Consider the following 15,691-nt stretch of genomic DNA (forward strand, 5'->3'; position numbering starts at 1 on the left):
TATGTGTAATAATTTGGAACATGGTGTATTTTATCAGGGTTAAGAACTTAAATTTACAACTCAATGGGCCTCATGCTAGAAGTAATGGGCCTCATTACTTACAAAGAAATCTTCTTAAAAGCTAAAATTGCTTTTATATCGACTTGAAACCGAGCAGAGTGGTACACTGTGCTCCTTAGAGCTGCACACGATTTTAAGAAGCTTAAAACACTTGCACTTATGTTTTGGTACAACTGAAGCACTCATCTTCAGGTGCTTTTTGACAGCGATGACAACGAACAGGAAGGGAGTTCGTCCACCGTAAGACAGGGGGTTTGTCTCTATCAAGTGCACAGAGCCAATACTGTCCATTAACTGTTAATTAAACAGGCAAGAGTGAAAAAATAGTAGTAAAAAAACATTTTATGTTACATTCTGTCTCATTTGCACCTAAGGTAAACAGTTCCACACTCATTTTTGAAATATTTTGGATTTTATGAGTTGTATTTCCTGGGATACGTTGCCCTATTGAGGTATAAAAATAATCAAAATGGTGAACTTTTCCATTTCTCATTTGATACATATAACTGATAAAATCTTGCTTTCCTTGATCATTTATGTCATAAATACTATTTTTAAAATGGATTTCATATTATTTTTATCAAATTTTAATATAGTATGGAGATGACATATCATTGGATGTTCTGAATTGACGGGCTTTTGCTGTTGACAGGTGCTTAAACTTTTTCGCAGAAATACACACAAAGTTATTAAATGAGATAACTTGGCAATTTGTCAGTATTTGTGTACATTCATCTGGCTTTTCTTTTTGATTGACCAAAATGGCAGCAAAATAAAGCCTGTACATACTCAAACAGTGTTATGCTATGTGTTTAACAAGGGAACTTTGCAGGGAGCCATCCATACCAAGACCTTAAAGGAAAATTCCGGTATTTAGCACTTTGAGTCCCTTTTCTGGTTTGTTTTGGATGAATTAGAGTGGTGGACACTGAAATTTTGACAATTGGTCCTGTCTCGACTTTTCTGACTCGTTTTGAATCGCCTTTGACTACTCAGAGTGGCTGCCAACAGGCATACTCAAACATGTCCTAAAACAACCCTTAACATTCGTTTTCAAAACTGCAACTCACCGAGTGGTGTTCGTTGATTATTAAAATCAAATATATCGGCACAATGTATGATTTCCAGTCTTATTTGCTATTGTGGAACTATATACGACACCTCACAACCGCGTATAAACTTCCGCTTAATATTTGAACCTGAATCATAGACGGTGGCGCAGTAATATCAACGTGCAATGAGTCTTTCAACAGAAATCTATGGGATTTTACAAAATCCCAAATAAAACACGACAGAAACTGTATTTCGCTATGCTACTTGTTTTGGAACATCAGCGAACACCACTAACCACTCGGTGAGTTGCACAGCTGCACACCATAGCTGGTCAGCCTAAGGCCAGGCCTAAAACACTTTATACAGATTTTTCCAGACATCAAATGGAGAAATGAATAGGGAACTTACAGTACATCCAGCACCTGACCCCTTAGGGAGGTAGGTGGTGACTGTTGAGTTCTATAAGGGACTGCTCATTGGTTAAGCTGGTTGGCCTGCTCACTTCAGTAAATATGGCCAAATGTCCCTCAATTTAAGCACTGTCACCTAAATTCTTTGCTTTTTTAGGCATTTGTTCCATTGCCTCTTCTTTCTCCTCAGCAGAACTATTCACAGTCTCTAGTTCTAACTCTCAATTCTACCTGATTATCCTCATTTAGTGCCTATGCCTGAAGAGTGTTCAGGGATCTCCGATCATGCTCATTCTCTCGCTCTTCTATTCATCCTTTTATTCCCATAAAATGAGCTAACTGTGACACCTGAAGGGCAATGTATGGTTGTACTGTCATAATGTACATACCTGTACATGATAACATCTCTTTTTGCAGTGTATATTAGCATATGTTCCTGTTTGAGACAACATTTTCAATACTACACAGAATACCCATTGACCAAATTTTATACCCTAATCTGGCAACGTATCTTGGGGGATACATACATTTTAAAGTTACTAAACTAACTCCACAAGCACAGTTAGGCTTTTTTTCTTTATCATATTTAGACAATAGTCATAATCAGTTACATAAGTTAATATGATTGATTTATTGAAAATAACTATGATTTATATGTAATTACTCACCACTTGGTTAGCATATGCGCTACCGCTGGCAGCCATTTTGATTTCTGACCAAGCTAAATGACAAACAACCTGAACCAAGTCATGTGACCTACAGACTGATAACAGATAGGACATTTGATCAATCATAACTTGATTTGGAATTTTTTTTTAGAAATGCCCCCCATAGGAGTATGTATCTGTATATGTAAAAGTATGTATCTCCTGGTGTACGTTGCCTGTTTAAGGGTTAACAAGTTAATAAATAAATAACTGTTAGTTAATAAATAACTGTTAATGATTAACAAGTTAATAGTGTTCTGTCTTTATTGCCATCACAATCCACCCACCACCCCCAACACTCACACACAATCTCTACACAGCCTAAGATACAACCCACCTCCCCAATCCCTCAATAATCCCTCCCCAATGTCCAATACGCACTTTACAAACACAATTTCATTGCATTTCTTACACCAGTAACTATGGTGTAATTATTAACTTGTGCCAAATAGATATTTTAAATATCTAAATCGTCATAAATCTTTAAATTGGTGATGTTGCATGTGAGTGTTCCAAAGTTTGGGGGGCCAGGCACTGAAAGATCTGGCCCCCATGATGGCTAAGTTCTGGCTAAGAAGGTAGTCAGTGTGGATTGTATTGGATGTGTGAGGAGATGGGTAACCAGTGGAGTTGATAGAGAATGAGAGTGATGTGGCAGAATGTTTGGTGTTTGTGAGGAGTGGATGTAGTCCAAGAGTGAGGGATCTAGAATGATACCAAGAATGCATATGTGGGTTTGATGTGGGACCCATTGATTTCAAAACTTAGGTGGGCATGTTTGGAAAAGAAGTGGTTTGGGGCCAATGAGGAAGTTGTGGGTCATCTAGAGTTTTATGTCATGAATGCAGGCTGTGAGTGAGGGGGAGGGAAATCATTACTGGATCGTGTGTGTTTTATGTGATGGTATGGGTAGTTGTATAGCATAGTTCGAATTACAGGGGTATAGTACAGGGTACTATACCCCCCAATGAAGACCCAGTACCCCCCAAAGAGACAGAAATATCAGTTTTGGGGGGGTCAGATAATTTTTCTGATATTGTGAAAAAATATCATTACAGTTACAATAGGCTACAATACAAGTCAACTCCTATTTTCACTGTAGGAACATTTTAATGTAAAGCGATTCCAGACACCCCTATTGTAGACTGTACCATTTTTAACCACCGTGGCGCTAGAAGCAACGGAGATAGAGAACGACTTCAGAGCCCGTTTACGGAGAGCCGGATCACTCCCTATTAACTCCATTGTACCTGCAATCTGCTGCAGTTCCGCTAGGGGCGATCACGAATAAGTGCAAAAACAATGGGGGTCTATGGAGCTAGACGGCTAAATGTGTCTCTTTCACCTGGTTGTCGTTGAAAAATCGAAGATTGGATTGTGGTTTCTGCAAGATCAATATGGATTATAGGTCAAAAGTTGAATGAATGAGTACTTACGTCCTTTCGATTTCTTACAGGTTGGGTTGTTGTTGCCCACAACACACTAGCTTTCTGTTAATGAATGACGTCATTGACGCATTTGAAAGGCTTTTTAGAACAAATAAGTGACTCAAAAAATATAATACTCAGCGGTGTGTATTTTCTCTGCCCCCTCTTTTGCATGCAACATTCAAACTTCTGGGCAAAAAATGATATCCTGAGAAAAGTGGATTTGAGGGGTACAGCTCCATAGACCTCCATTCATTCTGCACTTATTCGTGAGCGCCCTCATGTGGAACCAGAACGGGAACTGCAACCAGTTCAGAAACCGGATGTTTCCCGAGAGTGGCGGTTTCTCCCCTTATTAGGGGCAATTCCATGCAAAGGTCATCCTTACCATGGAAAAAAAAAGTTGTGCATACGCAAATAGAACTGTTGTTAAAATCTTCATTTAGGTCTATATTTTATTGTTTGTAACTGATCTGATTGAATTTGATGGAGAATAACACTCTTTTTACATCATAAATATGGTGTGAAGCCATACAGAAACAACATTTTTCACATGGTAATATTATACATATTTCAAAAGTGGATAAATGGCCCCAATGTTTAAACAAATTGTGTCTTTTGACAAATTCCAGATTGACAAAGGAATGGTAGAGTAGCCTAATGTCTATGCTCAGCTTGCCTTTAAGAGCACAACTCCTTACATTTGTAAGGCTTTTGTTTTTAAGTCAGCAAGTTCCATGGCCATGTCACATCCATCCAACGTTTTATAGGAAAAGTTTATGCTACACATACAGTGTTGATGCGACAATGTCCATAGTGTCTGTGCAAAGCTGATTTATATCAATGTAAAGTGTGATGACCAAATTGTGCCCCTTTCTTACTTTTAAAACCTTTAATGGTGCGTTATGGATGTGACGTTATGGATGTTACATAATGTGAATTTACAAGACTGGGGACTTTATTATACCTCAAAGCCAATAAAACGTCTGTTCTGGTGGCATGTCAGTTTCAACGCATTTCAACTTAGGCCTAGTGTTTACAACTGACATTTCAAAGATTGTAGGTTGATCAAAACCACAGGAAGGCCTTGTCTAACCATTAGCAAAGCAAACATAATATTAAAATACCTCCAGTGATTAGCCTAGCCATAGCCTATTTTCAAGTGGCCTAATAACAAAAATCTGAGCGATTATCTTCCTGTAACTGTCATACTAATGTTGTACAGTAACTGGATTATCGTGTTAGCTGGTGAAGATGGCTGACTTTGCAGCTGGAGTTAACATAGCAACCTCCTTCTGTTGCAGATCTGTTCAGCCAGCCGTTCACATCTGCTTAACACAGTTTAATTTTAAATGTGACGATATGACAGCATTTGAAGTGTCAGGTCCTCTGTAGCTAATACCCACAGAGTAACATGAGTAAGGGCAGCAATAAACTAGATGTACCACATAGCGGTACAAAATATGACCGCCTCTCAGTCCTGCATATTCTCTTCGCAAAAATAAATCACGCTTGTCAATTTGTCTCCATCTCCTACTCCTGCAACTCATGTGCATGTAAATGAGTGTGTGCATGTGAGTTTGCTTTTGTTTATAAGAGTGTGTGTGTGTGGTTTTTTTGTGTGTGTCTGTGTGTGCATGCGCGTATGCGTGCCTGTGTTTATGTGTGTGTGTGTGTTTGCATGCCCACATGCGTATGCGTGCCTGTGTGTGTGTGTTTATGTGTCTGCATTCATGTGGGTGGGTGTGTGTGTGCTTGCCTGTCTGTATGTGTTTATGTGTGTGTGTGCTTGCCTGTCTGTATGTGTGCGACTGTGCGTGCGTGTGTGTGTGTGTGTGCGCATGTGCGTGTGTGTGCACGTGCATGTACTTTATGTGTGCAAATCACAAATGAGTGGGTATGGGTTAGGTTCATGCGGGCTTTTGAGACTAACATACCATAAATATTTTGCCATCTTGGGTGCAACGATTCAGGTAGGGCTAGTTATTTAGGGGAGTGGCCACCAAGTTTCATGTTCCCTGGTGTTTCAGTAACCCGGGAATCACTGACCAAAATTGATGACGGTAAAAGAAAAAAAATAATTTATTTTTTATATTTTAAATGACTTGTCCTGATTCTTCCTGTGGATCATAGTGGGCACTGAGGAAGCAATAATTTCATCGCTAGTTTTTCATGATTACTATTTCAATTGTTTCATATCAAAATTCACTACTTAATTATGTGTTTTATGTAGTTTGTCGAGGACTGGTTCAGACACGTCACATCCATAACGTGAAACCGTCACATCCATAACGCCAGTTTTTCCTACATAATGCATTACGAAAATGACGCATAGTTTCAAAAACACACTTTTTGTGTTCATTCAAGTCTCCTTCATGGTACATATATCATAGTTTCGGCAGTTTCCTTCACAGAGTTTGTAGAAAACCTGTAATCTCTCACAAAAGTGTGTCCATTTCATGTCACATCCATAACGCTGATAAAATGCCTTGTATTCTTAGGATGAAATTGATTATATGAAATTTGAGGATTTCTCAGTATTCAGAGGACAGAGGTTGCATTAAAAGTTATGAAAATTAATTCACTGATACTAATTTTGCTAATTTTGCATTTTGTTTACCAATATGAGTCCAATTGTCACATCCATAACGCTGGAACTGCCCTTAGACATTCTCTGACGACTTCAACTTTTCAAGCAAGACGTCAACGTTGAATGACAAAACACTAGGTAAATTCCTCCATTGGGCCTAGGCTAAATTCGGTTTGTTGCTGATGCATGGGTAAATGTAAGTTGCTAGCAGACGTCTAGCTTGTTGAAAATGTATTTACAACCTTCATTTATTAACATGTTTTGTTCTTTCATAGCTCATGTCACGTCTTCATACATTGAATTACCGGCTACTTACCTGCTACTTAAAGTGGACCTTGGTCAGTTACCAAGGTAGCAAGATAATTCTCTATTTAAATCAAGCTTTACATTGTGGTGAGGTAAAATCGATTGTCATTTCCAAGATGAACGTCATAGCCTAGGTGTCCATTCTCATTTTATCTTGTTATAAATTATTGTGCCGTTTTGAAATGAGTTTGGCACAGATCCTGTGTTGTTTGTATGTTATGCACAAGAGGGTCTGATAAGCCTACATAACATCAGTGAAACCTGTGGAAACATAAAAAGAGCCAAATAGCCTAGGCTAAATAGTAGCCTATGCTAGTATTTGAATTTGTTTTTAATTGGTTAGTATTGTTTTTACGTTCTATTATTTCATATTTTTTGTTTGATAAATGTAGTTTCATCTGAGAACCCTGATACTATCGCTCTGTAGTTCTTCTGTGGTAGTATGTTTTTTCATAGCTCGTTAAAGATTGCTCAGGTTTCACATATCTCCAAGTAATTGTGTTGATTTGACACTGACTACCATAGACTAATAGAAAATTGGTTTCTGTTTAATAGTATATGAGAGGGTTGGGTCTTAGGCTACCTCCAGGTCTTATGAAATCTAAAAAATAAACCAAATCAATATTTCATGAAATAGGCAATAGGCTTCTTGTAAAGAAAGGTATTACTAGTAATTGTAAAGTACTTTACTAGTAATTAGAATGGTATTTCAGTGCACTTAACTTCTAACTTTTGGGAGTTGACAGTTCTCTTTTGGATATATAATAACAATGAGATATTCTGTAGCCTACTGATTATCAGTTTGTCGCATGTTTAGACCTTGTATGTGTGTTGCACAACATATGTTGCACTTGGCAATCATGGTGGGGATTGATATGGTAGTGGACCATGATGGTCATAGAAGAAGTGAAGGAGCAGTACCCCCTAATTATGGTGGGGTAATTTGCACTCTGGTTGTACAGAAAATAGGGTGCCATCAACTCTTCATTCCACCTACCTGGTGCTACAGAGGTTTGATAGATTTGTAGCACACAAAAAGCCACAAAATCTGTAGCATCAGTATCAAACTATCTCTAAAAGCAATCACAAGTTGGGGCATTTTATCACAGTTCATCAATTGTGGTTGGGAACTAGGCCTAATAGTATTGTAGCTACAGATGTGCGTGTTTGGTTGGCAGAAGGTTACAAGTCTAAAGGGCCTGAAAATTCATCAAGGGAAAAAGAAGTGCTTGGTAGAGGGAACACAGGGTCCCCGCATTGATAGCTATTTCTTAAGAAGTGCATCAAGTCAGTCGGTTGAAGTTCAGCGACAGGAAGAAACCCACAGTTCGCAAGACATCAGCACCCCTGTTGTTGAGGAAAGTTCTAGCACTGAGGCAGAAAGAGAGGCCAGTGGGCCAAGGAGGGAGAAGATTAATGGTCATAGGCCTGGGGTTAGATGGCCAGGCGCAGCAGAATGTAGAATGTGGGAAGATGTTAATAGTGACACAGAACAGAATTTTTTTTTTTTTTTTTTTTTTCCCCGCATGTCCAAATTTCCGTCAAGGATTCCGGGGACACTGAAAGACCGGGGTAGACAAAACTTGGTGGGCATGTAACCCCATATGGATAGCATGGAACCATTGTTTTTCGTTTTGATCTGTAGCCCACCCCCCCGCTGGACTGCACCCCCCGAAAGGAGGGTAGGGCAGACATAGTTTTCTGTGAATATCTCGAGGACCATTTTTTTTTTGTATGTTGATCTCAAGGGGCCATGTCAACCCATTCCATAACCACTCATTTCATGTATAGCGTCACCTATTTAAACACAAAAAAGTAAAAATGAGGTGTTGTAATCGCAGGTATCTGTGACCTAACATAGTCAAAACTGCACGAAATTTGAAGTGTAGGATCATTATGACACCCTCTGAATGCACGCCAAGTTTCGTGGAATTCCGTTCATGGGGGGCCACACAATAAATTAATTTATGTTACTATACACCAACTTGCCTGTAGGTGGCCGGAGACAGTTTTCTGTGAATATCTCGAGAACTGTAGGGCCTAGGAAAACAAAAAATTAGGTGTTTTCATCACAATATCTCTGGCTGACATGGTCAAAACTGCACGAAATTGAAAGTGTAGGATCATTATGACACCCTCCGAATGCATGCCAAGTTTTGTGAATTTTCGTTCATGGGGGGCCTTACAATAAAATAATTTATGTGTACATTTAGTGACCGTACACCAACAAGGATTCCCGGGACACTGAAAGACCGGGGTACACGAAACTTGGTGGGCATGTAACCCCACATGGATAGCATGGAACCATCATTTTTCATTTTGATCTGTACCCCCCCCCCCCCCGCTGTACTGGAACCCCCGAAAGGAGGGTAGGGCAGACACAGTTTTCTGTGAATATCTTGAGAACCGTAGGGCCTAGGATGACCAATTTTTTCCGTATGTTTGCCTCCAGGGGTCATGTTAACCCATTCCATGTGCACACATGTGCATAAACAGATACACATGCACACACATACATTCACAGTAATCATACGTATGACACATACTCACGCAGTAGACATATGTATGCATGCATGCAGATGCACAAACACACATACGCAGGCAAACACACATACACAGGCAAACACAAGCACACACATACACACACACACACACACCCACACACATAAACATAAACATAAACGTGTACACGCACACATGCACACAATTCAAGAATTTCTCAGAATTATGAACAGGCAAGATGGGGGTGGGGTTGTATAAAATTAATTTTACATGTGAAATCTATGAACTAATCATGTTTTGGTACTTGTTGTCTAGCAGATACCAGTGAGAATTGAGTGTGGATAATGCAATTTAGTGAGACAGTTAGAATCATATAGGCCTTTCAGCGTGATTTATTTTTGTGGAAAAAATGTGCTGGACTGGGCGGCGGTCATATTTTGTACCGCTCTGCGGTACATCTAGTTTATTACTATGCTATTAGAAGATTTATCGAGGGCTGTGGTGACTATGTTTTTTTGGGCCCTATCGTGCACCTGGCACAAGATGGTGCAAAGCGCGACACAAGGATTATTCTTACCTTACACTCAATAGAGTGAGGAATTTTTTTCGCCATGTGTTCCACTTTTATTAAAACTTGCGCCCAGGAGTGTGGCACTTAAGTGTTGCTTTTTTCAGGCTATGTTTTTGATGGTAACCCCTTGTCAGTCAAGAGTGAAAGTAATCTCGGCTTCACTGAAAATGAGGACTACCCTCAATGAACCTCCGAGATTAAATAAAGGTGGAATGAATGACTGAATGTAATTACTGTAACTGTTTTGGTCGTTGAGTAGACCACGGTGAAGTTAGTTTCACTTTGCCTATGAGTTAAAATAATAGGCCAGTGCAGATGTGTGTAGGCTATACTCTACTAGTCACAAACAAATTTTAGTAAAGCAAGGTTTAGTAGAATCCCTGTTTCATACAATCTCGTGTGCAAGCAGATTCCTTCAAATTGGGCGATGACTATCAAAATACCGATGCACTGTTTGAAGCTGCACTGCTTGTTGTTAAAGGGAATGATAGATTTCATTCTCATTGGTTTAAAGGATGTTACGCCCAAACACACTGATTAAGACACATAAGAACAACCCTTTTGCGCCCAGCACCCAGCGTTGATCACAAAATCACGCCACTAAATTATTGTGATAGTGGATTGGCCACGTCTTTAACGTCTATAAACTTTGCGCCTTTGACCATCCATTTCTGATCGCCAAAAATAGGATCCTTTACAATAATTAGAATAACATGTAACATCAATAATACATAATCAGTGAATTGTATTACGTTTTTATTAAGTGAGTATAGTGTTTACAATAGTTTTATTACATTAGCTCAAATAACCTCATAATGGTAAGATAGTTTTACACTCTTTTTTTTAACTGTTTTTACCTGAGAACTTAGGAGTGTCAAATAATAAGCTATAAATTGATACTTATACACTGCATTCATTTGATGTCCTAGTTGTGGAAACATTTTGTATGTGTTAAAATGAAATGTAATGCCACTCATTTTAATTTTTGCAGATTTTGGGATTTTTTTTTGTCTGTGAGGTACTTGTTCCACCTTTATAAACCATGTGGCGTGGACATTGCTGTGGAGCAGTTGGAACTTAAGTCATGAAGCAAATCCTCATAGAACTGATGTTCTAGAACTCTTTTCTGTTACTTTGTGGTTAATCGGTATTTGTCTTGGCTTTTATGGCAGATTGAATTAATTGTTGAATCAAGTTTGCACTTATTAAATAACGATTGCTCAATTACTCTGCAAAGGCCTTACTAGCTATAAGAAGAAAAACCCTGAAAGAAATACTGAAAGATTCAAAATTTGTTTGAATACCTGCTGATGGCTCATTCTGCGCATTTCTACTGTCTATGCAAAGGGAAAAATAATTTGATTAAAATAAAACATTTTTCTTCAAAAATGGTAAGACTGCTTGGCTATGATTGGTTTGTTGAAGAAGTCTGGATGTTGTGGACTGTCTGTTGAAAGGCAGCACTGCCGTATTTTAATGTTATTCACTGCTGCTAGAATAAGGGGGGGATTAAGAGTGGGCCCCTAATTATTTTGGCTTTAGTTCTGGATTAACCCTCTGTACTGTCGACTTCAATTCACACTCGCCATTTGATGAAATGTGAACTGACATAAATTCCGTGGCTCACTTTCAATCCGATTATGCAGTTAATTCACCCCGATTCTACCCCGGGCATAGGACGCTAGCAGTTCCCTTTTCTGCCACTCCTTCGAACAACTGAAAGCCCCTCCCCAGAACACAGGGACCCACGCTAGCTCTTCACAGACCCACGCTACACCCTTCACCCTGCATGAATGGGCCCCATTGACGAAGGTGACGCTCACACAGCACCGTCTCAACCTAAATATTGTTTTATGACTAGCAAATAGGTGGCTCCCCTCTGAAAGAACGCCTGCATGCCCCTGGCCGCTGGAATTCGCAGCGCTCCCAGGCCATGGGGAGAATGGACCGCTGCCACAATGCTACAATGACTGGTCCTGTGTTCCGCTCATTTAAAATTATATAATTGGAGCGGTAACAAGGGTGACATCTAAGCAGGGGAAAATGGTGAGAGAGCTTTACAGACTTAAAATGCATTTAGCTGTAATGTGTGTCAGCTTCCAGCACACAATAGCATTTGAGGAGGATAAAGTGTTCACCAACTGACAAGGGTCTTTTTTTCCTCCACTTTTTCCACAAGGGGCTATTTGTCAGAAATACCCTATGCATTTTTTAGGAGTTTTTATGTTGTTTTTGTGTGTGCTATTTTACATCAATGTTTACAAAAATGTATTATTTTGTTCCATGCAGCTTTAACAATAAATGAAAAATGTTTTGTTACTTCAGAAAAGAAGTAAACTGATCTAAAGGTGCAGAATGTGAAATTAGAGTTAATACTTTCATATTGTTTTGTATCAACACAGTTCCACACATTCACACAGTTTACTACTGAAACTTCTTTCAAAGGTTTCATTCATATTCAGCATTTATTTTTTCTTTCTTAAACTTTAAATGTTATATGCACTCACACATTCAGGATGGAGTATACTTTCATTTCTTTCCTTTCTCTGAAAAGATACAAATTAGACAGAATGGGTAAATATACCCATGGGCCTTATTTTCTTTTCTTTTCTCTGATTGTCTACATTCTGTAAAGCGCCATGATACATGTGTAATGTTTTGGCGCTCTATAAGCCCAACAAATAGAAATTGAAATATAATGGTTGCGGTTTATAAATAACATTTAGACTATTGAATTGATCTCAAGTTATTGTATTGATGATTACAATACATGAATCAGTATTTTCAGTGAAATTATAGAAGCTTGTCATATAAAGGTATGAAGACATTTTAGCTATGTAGAACAAAATATATTTGAAAAATATACTTTAATGAAACTTTCAATTTAAGTCTGAATCCCATATAGACACAAGAGGGCAGTATGGACCCTGTACACTTGAGACATTACAGTGGATTTGAGGGAAAGGGACATGATATTGGAACATATTCAGGTCTTTCATCTAACACATTTTTAAATGATAAGAAAAAGATACTAGTGAGATTTATCTTCACGATTTACTTCCCAGCTGAACATGCTTGAACTTTGATTGAAAGGCTGAATAAGTAATAAGTGGAATAAAAATAAATATTTTCTATCATCATATCATTTCTAACATGAAAAAAGGCATTTTATCTATATAATGTTATGTCCAAACTCTGAATCAAACAGACTAAATCTAGGCTTCTAGGCATTTTTTTATTTTTTTTGGACCAAAAAAGTTGGCCAGGGCGCTTTTTTTATTTGAAAAAATGCTGGCAGCCAAACGTAGTGGAGGGAGTGTTTTGCTGCCATAACATAACGTGTGCTAATCAAGAGTTAATGATAACTAACATGCTCGTTTTTCAAGCAACTGTAACAAAGACACACACTGACCAGAAAATATGGGACACATCCAGTTTAATTTCATAGATGGATATGGTGATACGGTTTAAATCACACTTCATGTAGCTCATTGTGCTCAAAGTCTTAATAGGTTTCTCCACTGCTAGAGTCTCCACTGCTGGTTACGAACATCTCATTAGCTTCTACTCAGCTTGTAATTGGTCAATGTCAATGTGCTTGAAGTTTTTTTGAACTTTTTTCAACTTCAGAAAGATGCTCTGAGCTGCAGAAAAAAAAAACTCTGGCAACAGTGTTTTGAAAAAAGCTGAGGACATTTTTGAAAACACTCCATAGGATTAGAATATTTAGAAACGGACGATGATAGCTTAAAAAAAAGAAGCCTAGTCTGAGTGTAGCATTACTCCAGAGGACTCCTGATTTCTTGGACCCACTCTGTAAATAAAACAAAATAAACCATTTCTGTCACACAAGACCAGACTAAATGAGTGTTCACATGTTTGATCCATCACATCCAGTTCAATTAAAAATCCTTTCCTTGCCTCTGCTGAGCATGCAGTTCCACAGTATGATGTCATTGGAGGTCCAAGGGCGAGTCACACTTGGCTTCCAAACCTCCATTAATTTCCTCTTGAATGCATGCATAGACTTCGAAGGATTTGTGAATGTATGCATAGAGCAAGCCTACACCATTATTGACCATCAATGCTTGAGATAGACAAGCATTATACTGGCATAGTATGAGGCCTCAGCTTTTAACACGACAGCTCAATGATTGGAGGAGCCATTTGGTGTGAAATGTATCAGATACAATATTGCAGAAAAGTCAATATTTGAATGTGTCGGTGGACCCATCCCGATTCTCATTTGAACACAAATCTGACATATAAAGTGTCTCTCTGCATGATTAAGTAGCCTGGCTAGTGAGAGGAGGCGCCAATCTCAAATCCTCTCCATCACTTGCTGTGTTTTGGGACGAACACTGAATAGAATCAATAACTTTTTTTCTAGACTCCTGCCCCTGCAGTCTGAGCAGAGGGACAGGAGGTTTCTGCATCTGGAGATGAGGGCCACAGGCGCTGCAGGTTATTTTGTGCCCCTTTTTGTTCTGGTTCTGGGGGAAATATGTCGCCATCATCATGGCTTACGCAACGCTAGCGATTGTTGCAAACGTGTGTATAATGGCACTTCAGAGCTTCAGACCGAGCGAGGGCTCGCACACGTATCGACACGTACAGGTGGTAGGGGGAGCTTCGTAGAGAAAAAGCATCAGGCTTGCCTGGTATCCCTTTAAGGATTTTTGGGTTGAATGCAAGTGACAGCTCGTATACTTTTGCCATGCCTGGGTTGGGTTGTAATGCAATCTGGGTAAACCCATCACATGGTGAAATAAAAAATCCTTGATTTCTTGGTTTCAACCCTCTCTGATGAAATTTCACCAAGATTCTGATACCATCCTAACAACATCCTGAATACTGTCCCCTAGCAACATCCTGGATACCATCCTCGCAAAATCCTGGATGTTGCTAGGATGGTCAGATGATCAGAATCATAAGTTGGTGAAATTTCACCATGTGGAGGGATTTCCCAGATCCCATCACTTTAATTAATAGCAAACTGCCGTGTTGATATGGCTATGCTACTGATGAAGCTAGTGAACACCAGGTAGGCCTCAGTGCTAGTAAAAACCCATAAGCCCTGGCACAGATAGACTGTAGCCTGGTAAAAGCAATTTCACAGAGTGAATAGAGTCTGGTCACTCATGATTGGGATTTGTTTACAAGCTAGTGTGGGGATCTACACAAACAGGCACACATAGCTGCATCACATCCACACAACACCTAGGATCACATGATGTCTTGAAGTCACATGACTAATTAGGAAGTAATAAGTGTTTGCTGGCTGCAAGTCAGATTCTCTTTGTGTTGGTGCTGGACACTATTGTGCGAGTTGGGCTCCCTTTTCATGCAGGTACTGTTGGTCATGGTAGAGCATGTTTAATCACTGCCATTTGAATTTTAATACTTATTTATTTCATTTTATCAGGGTAATTTCTAGAAGGTTGTGTCTACTCTTCACGGAGGACACAGGCTTCTGCATGGAGTTTTAACATTTGTGATCACCTCATTGTGACCTGAGCTGCTGGGCTGCATTGGTAAATTTCTTAATATGCACATTTTCCATTAAATGTTTTATACCTGCATTGGAACATGTCTTAAACTACTTTCTCTGTCCGTAGCAACGGAACATTCACCTTTTTGCCCTCATGTGTCAATGAGCTGTGGACAGTTGAGCATATTGAAAAGTAGGCCTATATTTTCTAGCTACAGTATGTTTGAGTGGACTATGCTATGTTGTTTAATGAGGCTGGCAACTAACATGCTTGTTCTCTCCTAAAAAGGGACCAGGCCAGCCACTGTTTTCTTGTAATAAGTAGGCATTTCTTTATTGTGTTTGTTTGTTTGTTTGTTTGTTTGTTTGTTTGTTTGGTTATCTGACTTTGCCTCTGGGCCTACTACCCATGTACCCCGATCATAGTAGCATTGTACATTAACAAGTGGTGCTATTGATGCTGGTGGTTCTCCTCCCTAACTATGTCCTCTGCTATCGCTGTACAAGGCCGGATCCACACTAATGCTTTGCCCCTTCTTGCCAAGGGACCACATTGGGAGACACTGTCTTGGTG

General features: G+C 39.2%; 1 long non-coding RNA gene across 1 annotated transcript; it reads left to right on the forward strand.

The window, feature by feature from the left end:
* The first annotated feature begins 14,798 nt into the window (after window positions 1-14,798).
* LOC121724289 lies at window positions 14,799-15,345 on the forward strand. Its single transcript, XR_006035179.1, has 3 exons — window positions 14,799-14,976; window positions 15,052-15,160; window positions 15,245-15,345. It is a non-coding gene; the product is annotated as an uncharacterized LOC121724289 (long non-coding RNA).
* The last annotated feature ends 346 nt before the right edge of the window (window positions 15,346-15,691 follow it).

The sequence above is a fragment of the Alosa sapidissima genome, chromosome 11, assembly GCF_018492685.1.
Source record: "Alosa sapidissima isolate fAloSap1 chromosome 11, fAloSap1.pri, whole genome shotgun sequence".
NCBI lineage: Eukaryota > Metazoa > Chordata > Actinopteri > Clupeiformes > Clupeidae > Alosa > Alosa sapidissima.